At 32.7% G+C, this 9,771-nt stretch overlaps 2 long non-coding RNA genes across 2 annotated transcripts; both read right to left on the minus strand.

The window, feature by feature from the left end:
- Positions 1 to 233: 233 nt before the first annotated feature.
- On the minus strand, positions 234 to 3,455 carry LOC135151055 (uncharacterized). The gene is made up of 3 exons (XR_010289508.1): positions 3,109 to 3,455; positions 1,273 to 1,474; positions 234 to 479 (listed from the first exon to the last, which is right to left on the minus strand). It is a non-coding gene; the product is annotated as an uncharacterized LOC135151055 (long non-coding RNA).
- A 2,682-nt stretch (positions 3,456 to 6,137) lies between these two features.
- LOC135151746 (uncharacterized) lies at positions 6,138 to 9,358 on the minus strand. Its single transcript, XR_010290638.1, has 3 exons — positions 9,013 to 9,358; positions 7,177 to 7,378; positions 6,138 to 6,383 (listed from the first exon to the last, which is right to left on the minus strand). It is a non-coding gene; the product is annotated as an uncharacterized LOC135151746 (long non-coding RNA).
- Between the last annotated feature and the right edge of the window lie 413 nt (positions 9,359 to 9,771).

The raw sequence follows: 9,771 nt of genomic DNA on the forward strand, positions 1-9,771 counted from the left end.
TAGAGGTTATATGTGACATCCCTCAAATCCGGGGGTCTGGATTTGGTGCCACGTGTAAATAAAAATAATTTAAAACCTGTATTTTTGAGCCACTAAAAGAAAAACAATTTAAAACTTGTATCTTTGAGAGAAAGTAAAAACAAGTATTTCAAAACCTGGAAATGAAAAAAAATGATTTAAATTAGAACTCAATTTCACCCCCTTTAAAACAGAATCGCAAACAGGCTATAGTATTGAAATCAGAATCACAACTAATAAATCTTATTACAATACAATCTAAATTATCAGAGTAGCTGATAATATTTAATAAATTTATTTTACATTTGAAGCGAAATTAAGCCAACTCTAATTACCACTAATCTCGCAGACATCTTCCTGAATACTTTACCTGATCATTCAGTTACAACTAATCACTTGAAATCCTTGCCTAGCATTACTCTTACGCGCAGCCTAGACAGATGAATCATCTTTAACACTATCTGAAAGAGTTAGAGAAGAAATAGCAAGAATGAGCAAAAGAATGCTCAGCAAGTATAATAGTTAAAAAGAAACAGGAGTTAATGCAGAGAAAGTAATTGAACTGGAAGTATACAAAACAACATGCTTTTAACTTGAAACCAAAACAATTCAAAAGTATATATGAATTTCTAAAGCATTCAGATATATTGGACGTTTTCAAAAGTTATCATAGATGATCAGTCCATTGATAACTCGGACATTGTTTACACGAATGTCCTATATTAAAATTTGTTCCGGAACTAAAGACTAGCTAGGTCTTTATACATTGCTGGGCCATCTAAAATGGACCTCTTACGCACCCTTCAAGCTGGGCCGTTACAGGGTAACGGACCTCTTACGCAATCAACTAAGCTGGGCCGTTATGGGATAACGGACCTCTTACGCAACTCCAATATCTGTTATTTTTGCTTCCCAGTTCTAAATAATTGCATTTTTAAGAAAAGGTTTATTCCATAGGAAGTATACTTACAACGGATAAGCCTTACAACCGAGGAACTAAACCGAGTGATGAAAAACATTTATAGAGATTTGAAACCATGTGTATCAATTTGGTAAGTCACTCTTTCCAACTCAAAATCATACTTAAGTCATGCATTTGCAACAAGTAAAAGTTTTAAGGAAAGAGCACTCAGCTTTTAAATATAGCATTTGAACAGGAATACTTGCAGTAAATACAAGTTGAGAATAGAATTACTTGCATAAGGGTTTAAAGAAAATATCACTTGAACAATAAGTGAAGATAGGGATACTCGCCTCAGTTCTGCTGATTTTCATACCGATTTAATTCTACCAAACTATCTCACAGCACAGCTTCGTTTTAAGGAACTATTCCTCATTCAATTCGCAAAGCTATTTAAAAACTTCTGAATGTCCTTGATATGTCCTTGATAGACAAGTCTCGGTTGATTCTCCAAGAGTGACACGGTACTTCAGTTGTCGATGCCGACGGAGTTAACTAATATCGAATAACGTATCAAATCCGTAATTAGCTACCCTTCGTAAATCCATATACATAGTACAATTAGATAAACACATAGCACATAGTTGAACAATTAACTTTTATAGCTATTAAAAGTCAATATTGATAAATTAACAAATAACATGTTTCAATCAACCATGTTACCTTATTCTTAACTATTTAATATCCTTCAACAAGTAAAACATATATATATCCTATCGAAAATTCGGCAGCATCTCCTCTATTTACCGGACTATCCACCTGTTTTAATTTAATACCAACAACCAATTAAACAAGTTCCTAACCCAATAACTCAACATCTGCTAACTAATAATAAACTGAACTCAATTACAACTTAATAATTCGTATATCACTTTATACTATAAGGAATGAAGTTTCCAATCATATATACAGATATACTTCAAGATACTCAAAGTATATTTATATATATAACTAGGAACTTAAATTCCTTAATCCTCGTATAATCAATACTCAAAGTAACTTTCCAGAAAACTTATCCATAAAATATTCGGGATTCTTAATTTACTATATTTCAAGCATTACATAAAGACACCAAATAATTTATTAAAACAATCAGAATACTAAATCTTTTGAATTTATACACATATAAATCAAGTAATTTAACAACTGTTGACCAACACCACTCGTATACATTTATACTATAATTAATCACAACTCAACTCATAAATTTGAACTTGTGAAAGTAATTCTCTTTGTGACCTCAAAACAGAATTTTCACAAATCTGTGCTACTGATAATCAAACATTTTTAATAAATCGGAAATACATGATTTTTACTTGAAATTTTTATGAGACCTCCCTAAACATTAATCCAATCTACTATAAAAATTTCAGAACCAAATTCCATGTTTAAGGGACTAAAACAGAGCCTGCAAGTTAAGAACCTGAATCTGTCCTGCAGAACCAGCCCCACGCTAAGAATTTTAATAAATAGAAAAATTGGTCTGTTTGTATAAAATTTTAATAACATATTCCAGATACTAACATCCAACTCCAATAAAAATTTCAGAGGCAAAGCTCGATTCTAAGGTAGCAAAACAGGGCGTGGAATAGGACACACCTGCCCAGAATTTTCTGCTCAATTCACACTAAAACATACATATCTTTTAGCTCATTTATTAAATTAATCTAATTCTTTCGCGAGTAGAAAATAGACTTCAAGGAGCACATAACCATACAAAGATTAAGCATATAACTCGACCCTATGAGCCCAGAATTTGTATCGCAATAACAGACCTGCAGTAGTCTAGAAATTCAACTTTGATCACATATAGTTTTAAAACTTTAATCCACTATTTAAACTCTTAAATTATCCTTCCAAAAACATGTAAACAATCATCATACTTGTACATATGTTCTTACATCAACAAGTTTGATACCCGGTCATATACTCTTGTTAATTCAAGTACCCCACAATGTCCAAAGTTAAGACTCCGATTAAAGCATATATACACAAACATATAAACAATTATGCACTCCGAGTCAAGCCAACACTACCCAATTTACATAACCCAGCACAACATATGGGAGTTATGCTTATATACATACACATACATACGTAATTGAAAGAGGTAGTGGTCTGATTTGTACCTAAATTCGAACGAATATGGAACACGATGAACTTCTAATTAGGAAGTGAAATCAATTAAGAGAGAGCCCCAGGGGAAGGAGCACTGCTTCGAGTAGAAGGAGAAACGGAGGAGAGCGGCGCTGCTGCTGAGAGAAGAGAGACGTAGGATAAGTGATTATGTGGATGAAGAGATTGAGAGGGCGTGTAAGGATGTAGCGGCGGAGAGGGAAGAAGTGAGGGGCGGAAAGAGGCGGTGAGGTCGAGAGATTAACAGAGGGAAGGTTTTGAAATTGGGGAAAAGGAGGTGACTGCAGGAGGTGTATTACGTGGCTGAAGAAAAACAAAAGAGTATTGATCGGTGGCAATAACCGAAGCTGCCACCTAATATAAGCTAACTAATGTTTTTACCCTCTATCCGTATTTAACTGATTTACGGAGATAACTTATTAGTAAAACTTCTCCCAAAAATTACCGAAATATTTTTATAAATCCCAAAATATTATAAAACTAATAAAATAAAATACTCATAATTTACAGAGCATTTTCAAAATTTTTACAAAATTTAGAAGTTAGCTGCGTTCAGAAACTAATTAAAAATCATGTCCTTATAGAAATAAGATTTTTAAAATTTTACAAACTCCTAAAAATATTTGTGATCACTATTGAGCAATTAAAATAATTTTTGAAATTATCTTTGTATTTTTACAAAAATAAATATCCATTTAAGAGGATAATATATTTAATAAACTGTATCATAATATCAAAAGCAGGAATAAATGCACGCACAAACATAATCGTATACAAATAGATCAATTAAATCTCGTAACAGATAATTGCACGATCAACAGATATTTTCCCATAACCCCGATGACCAGGAAAATATTTAAACAAATATATTTAAATATTTTTTTTAATTTACCAAACTGGAATAAAATATTAAATTTTATTCCTCCTTTTTATAAAAACCATTAATAAAATATTTTGAAAAATCCGGGTTGTCACAATCTACCCCCCTTAAAAGGATTCCGTCCTCGGAATCAGCGAAAAGAAAACTAGAGAGTACGATCTCTTAAATCCATAATACTTCTTTATGAGGTGATATCCTCTTGATTGCTGTCGTATATTCGCATCATCATTCGCTTTTGCTCATGGTACCTCCTACTATAAAGGCTTAATTTTACTTGGCAACTCAGTTGGCATACCTTCAACTATTAAAGATTACAAGAATATGAAAGATTAGATCTATTGGAACAAATATTACGTGATTGGAAACAAAAGAATAACCGAGAGATCAATATGATCTAAAGAACTTGGTGTTGCGTGTTAAATTAAGACACTACTAAAGGTAGTTAACCTTCTTGTAATGTACAACACACACAAGTGATGGCGTCCCATCCAACTCCTATCACACAGACTGGTAGTCCTTGTGTCCCCTATAGGTAGGGTTGTTCATCTCAGTTAGAGTAGAATGATATAATAGATATTCAAAATCAATTAAGAATGATTGACTTTTGATGAATGAATCTTTGATGCGCACCTTGGGTTAAAAATTGAATAGGTTCCAAAGGTGCTAGTTTCAATGAAAAGATTAGTTAGAAATGATAAAATAGACACAAGTATCATTTTATAACTCAAGAGAGAGAGAAATATAGTATTTATTAAATGTCTCTAGGAAAAAGATGTCAAGACAATTCATTGATGAAGAAAGTAATCAATATAATCAATAAAAGAGGAAGGTATTGCCAAGATTGTTCAAGATATGTTGCTCTGATGGATCATTATTTGATTCTAATCTTCTTCTATTTTTCAGCAATCGATGATGCTCAATAACGTAAATTATCGTCGACTCACAATGGTCTGTGAAGATCTCATCATAAATATCCATGATCGTCAGAAGTCCTGCTCAGCTTCGCATAGTCCGAAATATTATCGAGTTTCGTATAATCATCACCGCTGAGTGTTGACGTCTTAACTTACTCATAAGTACTATATCCACTAATCTACACGAGCTCTAAATAACTTTAGCGTCCATTACTTAACTATGTACGGTACTTCTTACTTGACCCTACAAGTTTAATATTCTTGTATTAGCTCTAATGCTCACTACTTCACTATATACAAAGCTTTAAACTCGTACCTGTTAAGACCTATATATTCTTTGACCAATTCTATATATCACTGACATAAAAGGTGACTCTCCAAATAGTTCTCAAAACTTGGCAGACACGACAAAGGGTACTCTAGATTATGTGAGAACCTCTACTGGTCCACCCTCAATTAGGTCCCATTATAAAGCTAACCTAATAGGTCTATCCTTCACCCTTTAAATGATTTAGACTTTAAATCAACTAACAAGCTGAACACCGAAGGAAATCTTATCCACCCACTATGAGTTTCTAACTCAATTAAACTAGTGTTAAGAAATTTTGATTCACAATATACACACTTAAAGTTACTCTTCCAATTTATATATATCTTGGTGATGAGGACTATGAAATAGTTAGTGATGTTCTAGACTCAACAAGAGAATCTATTTGTTTGCTAATATTGGTACTAACTACTCGATAGACTAGGAAATGGTGTAGGCATGTTCTTTCTTCCCTGAGATATAAACTTACTAGTTCTGGGAAAGGAAAACTATTATACACACTATGATATACTCAAGTCAATACTATATCGGAATCTTGGTTCTATTGACACATATTATTCCAAATAGTTGTAGACTACCTCTATGTAAGGTTACACTTAGCGCGCCTCTCTATTAAACCTGATATTACCACCTATATTCTGATTTCAATAACTTATAACCTGCAGCTCTGATACCAACTGTGACATCCCTCAAATCCGGGGGTCTGGATTTGGTGCCACGTGTAAATAAAAATAATTTAAAACCTGTATTTTTGAGCCACTAAAAGAAAAACAATTTAAAACTTGTATCTTTGAGAGAAAGTAAAAACAAGTATTTCAAAACCTGGAAATGAAAAAAAATGATTTAAATTAGAACTCAATTTCACCCCCTTTAAAACAGAATCGCAAACAGGCTATAGTATTGAAATCAGAATCACAACTAATAAATCTTATTACAATACAATCTAAATTATCAGAGTAGCTGATAATATTTAATAAATTTATTTTACATTTGAAGCGAAATTAAGCCAACTCTAATTACCACTAATCTCGCAGACATCTTCCTGAATACTTTACCTGATCATTCAGTTACAACTAATCACTTGAAATCCTTGCCTAGCATTACTCTTACGCGCAGCCTAGACAGATGAATCATCTTTAACACTATCTGAAAGAGTTAGAGAAGAAATAGCAAGAATGAGCAAAAGAATGCTCAGCAAGTATAATAGTTAAAAAGAAACAGGAGTTAATGCAGAGAAAGTAATTGAACTGGAAGTATACAAAACAACATGCTTTTAACTTGAAACCAAAACAATTCAAAAGTATATATGAATTTCTAAAGCATTCAGATATATTGGACGTTTTCAAAAGTTATCATAGATGATCAGTCCATTGATAACTCGGACATTGTTTACACGAATGTCCTATATTAAAATTTGTTCCGGAACTAAAGACTAGCTAGGTCTTTATACATTGCTGGGCCATCTAAAATGGACCTCTTACGCACCCTTCAAGCTGGGCCGTTACAGGGTAACGGACCTCTTACGCAATCAACTAAGCTGGGCCGTTATGGGATAACGGACCTCTTACGCAACTCCAATATCTGTTATTTTTGCTTCCCAGTTCTAAATAATTGCATTTTTAAGAAAAGGTTTATTCCATAGGAAGTATACTTACAACGGATAAGCCTTACAACCGAGGAACTAAACCGAGTGATGAAAAACATTTATAGAGATTTGAAACCATGTGTATCAATTTGGTAAGTCACTCTTTCCAACTCAAAATCGTACTTAAGTCATGCATTTGCAACAAGTAAAAGTTTTAAGGAAAGAGCACTCAGCTTTTAAATATAGCATTTGAACAGGAATACTTGCAGTAAATACAAGTTGAGAATAGAATTACTTGCATAAGGGTTTAAAGAAAATATCACTTGAACAATAAGTGAAGATAGGGATACTCGCCTCAGTTCTGCTGATTTTCATACCGATTTAATTCTACCAAACTATCTCACAGCACAGCTTCGTTTTAAGGAACTATTCCTCATTCAATTCGCAAAGCTATTTAAAAACTTCTGAATGTCCTTGATATGTCCTTGATAGACAAGTCTCGGTTGATTCTCCAAGAGTGACACGGTACTTCAGTTGTCGATGCCGACGGAGTTAACTAATATCGAATAACGTATCAAATCCGTAATTAGCTACCCTTCGTAAATCCATATACATAGTACAATTAGATAAACACATAGCACATAGTTGAACAATTAACTTTTATAGCTATTAAAAGTCAATATTGATAAATTAACAAATAACATGTTTCAATCAACCATGTTACCTTATTCTTAACTATTTAATATCCTTCAACAAGTAAAACATATATATATCCTATCGAAAATTCGGCAGCATCTCCTCTATTTACCGGACTATCCACCTGTTTTAATTTAATACCAACAACCAATTAAACAAGTTCCTAACCCAATAACTCAACATCTGCTAACTAATAATAAACTGAACTCAATTACAACTTAATAATTCGTATATCACTTTATACTATAAGGAATGAAGTTTCCAATCATATATACAGATATACTTCAAGATACTCAAAGTATATTTATATATATAACTAGGAACTTAAATTCCTTAATCCTCGTATAATCAATACTCAAAGTAACTTTCCAGAAAACTTATCCATAAAATATTCGGGATTCTTAATTTACTATATTTCAAGCATTACATAAAGACACCAAATAATTTATTAAAACAATCAGAATACTAAATCTTTTGAATTTATACACATATAAATCAAGTAATTTAACAACTGTTGACCAACACCACTCGTATACATTTATACTATAATTAATCACAACTCAACTCATAAATTTGAACTTGTGAAAGTAATTCTCTTTGTGACCTCAAAACAGAATTTTCACAAATCTGTGCTACTGATAATCAAACATTTTTAATAAATCGGAAATACATGATTTTTACTTGAAATTTTTATGAGACCTCCCTAAACATTAATCCAATCTACTATAAAAATTTCAGAACCAAATTCCATGTTTAAGGGACTAAAACAGAGCCTGCAAGTTAAGAACCTGAATCTGTCCTGCAGAACCAGCCCCACGCTAAGAATTTTAATAAATAGAAAAATTGGTCTGTTTGTATAAAATTTTAATAACATATTCCAGATACTAACATCCAACTCCAATAAAAATTTCAGAGGCAAAGCTCGATTCTAAGGTAGCAAAACAGGGCGTGGAATAGGACACACCTGCCCAGAATTTTCTGCTCAATTCACACTAAAACATACATATCTTTTAGCTCATTTATTAAATTAATCTAATTCTTTCGCGAGTAGAAAATAGACTTCAAGGAGCACATAACCATACAAAGATTAAGCATATAACTCGACCCTATGAGCCCAGAATTTGTATCGCAATAACAGACCTGCAGTAGTCTAGAAATTCAACTTTGATCACATATAGTTTTAAAACTTTAATCCACTATTTAAACTCTTAAATTATCCTTCCAAAAACATGTAAACAATCATCATACTTGTACATATGTTCTTACATCAATAAGTTTGATACCCGGTCATATACTCTTGTTAATTCAAGTACCCCACAATGTCCAAAGTTAAGACTCCGATTAAAGCATATATACACAAACATATAAACAATTATGCACTCCGAGTCAAGCCAACACTACCCAATTTACATAACCCAGCACAACATATGGGAGTTATGCTTATATACATACACATACATACGTAATTGAAAGAGGTAGTGGTCTGATTTGTACCTAAATTCGAACGAATATGGAACACGATGAACTTCTAATTAGGAAGTGAAATCAATTAAGAGAGAGCCCCAGGGGAAGGAGCACTGCTTCGAGTAGAAGGAGAAACGGAGGAGAGCGGCGCTGCTGCTGAGAGAAGAGAGACGTAGGATAAGTGATTATGTGGATGAAGAGATTGAGAGGGCGTGTAAGGATGTAGCGGCGGAGAGGGAAGAAGTGAGGGGCGGAAAGAGGCGGTGAGGTCGAGAGATTAACAGAGGGAAGGTTTTGAAATTGGGGAAAAGGAGGTGACTGCAGGAGGTGTATTACGTGGCTGAAGAAAAACAAAAGAGTATTGATCGGTGGCAATAACCGAAGCTGCCACCTAATATAAGCTAACTAATGTTTTTACCCTCTATCCGTATTTAACTGATTTACGGAGATAACTTATTAGTAAAACTTCTCCCAAAAATTACCGAAATATTTTTATAAATCCCAAAATATTATAAAACTAATAAAATAAAATACTCATAATTTACAGAGCATTTTCAAAATTTTTACAAAATTTAGAAGTTAGCTGCGTTCAGAAACTAATTAAAAATCATGTCCTTATAGAAATAAGATTTTTAAAATTTTACAAACTCCTAAAAATATTTGTGATCACTATTGAGCAATTAAAATAATTTTTGAAATTATCTTTGTATTTTTACAAAAATAAATATCCATTTAAGAGGATAATATATTTAATAAACTGTATCATAATATCAAAAGCAGGAATAAATG

This window comes from Daucus carota, chromosome 3 (assembly GCF_001625215.2).
Source record: "Daucus carota subsp. sativus chromosome 3, DH1 v3.0, whole genome shotgun sequence".
Taxonomy (NCBI): Eukaryota; Viridiplantae; Streptophyta; class Magnoliopsida; order Apiales; family Apiaceae; genus Daucus; species Daucus carota.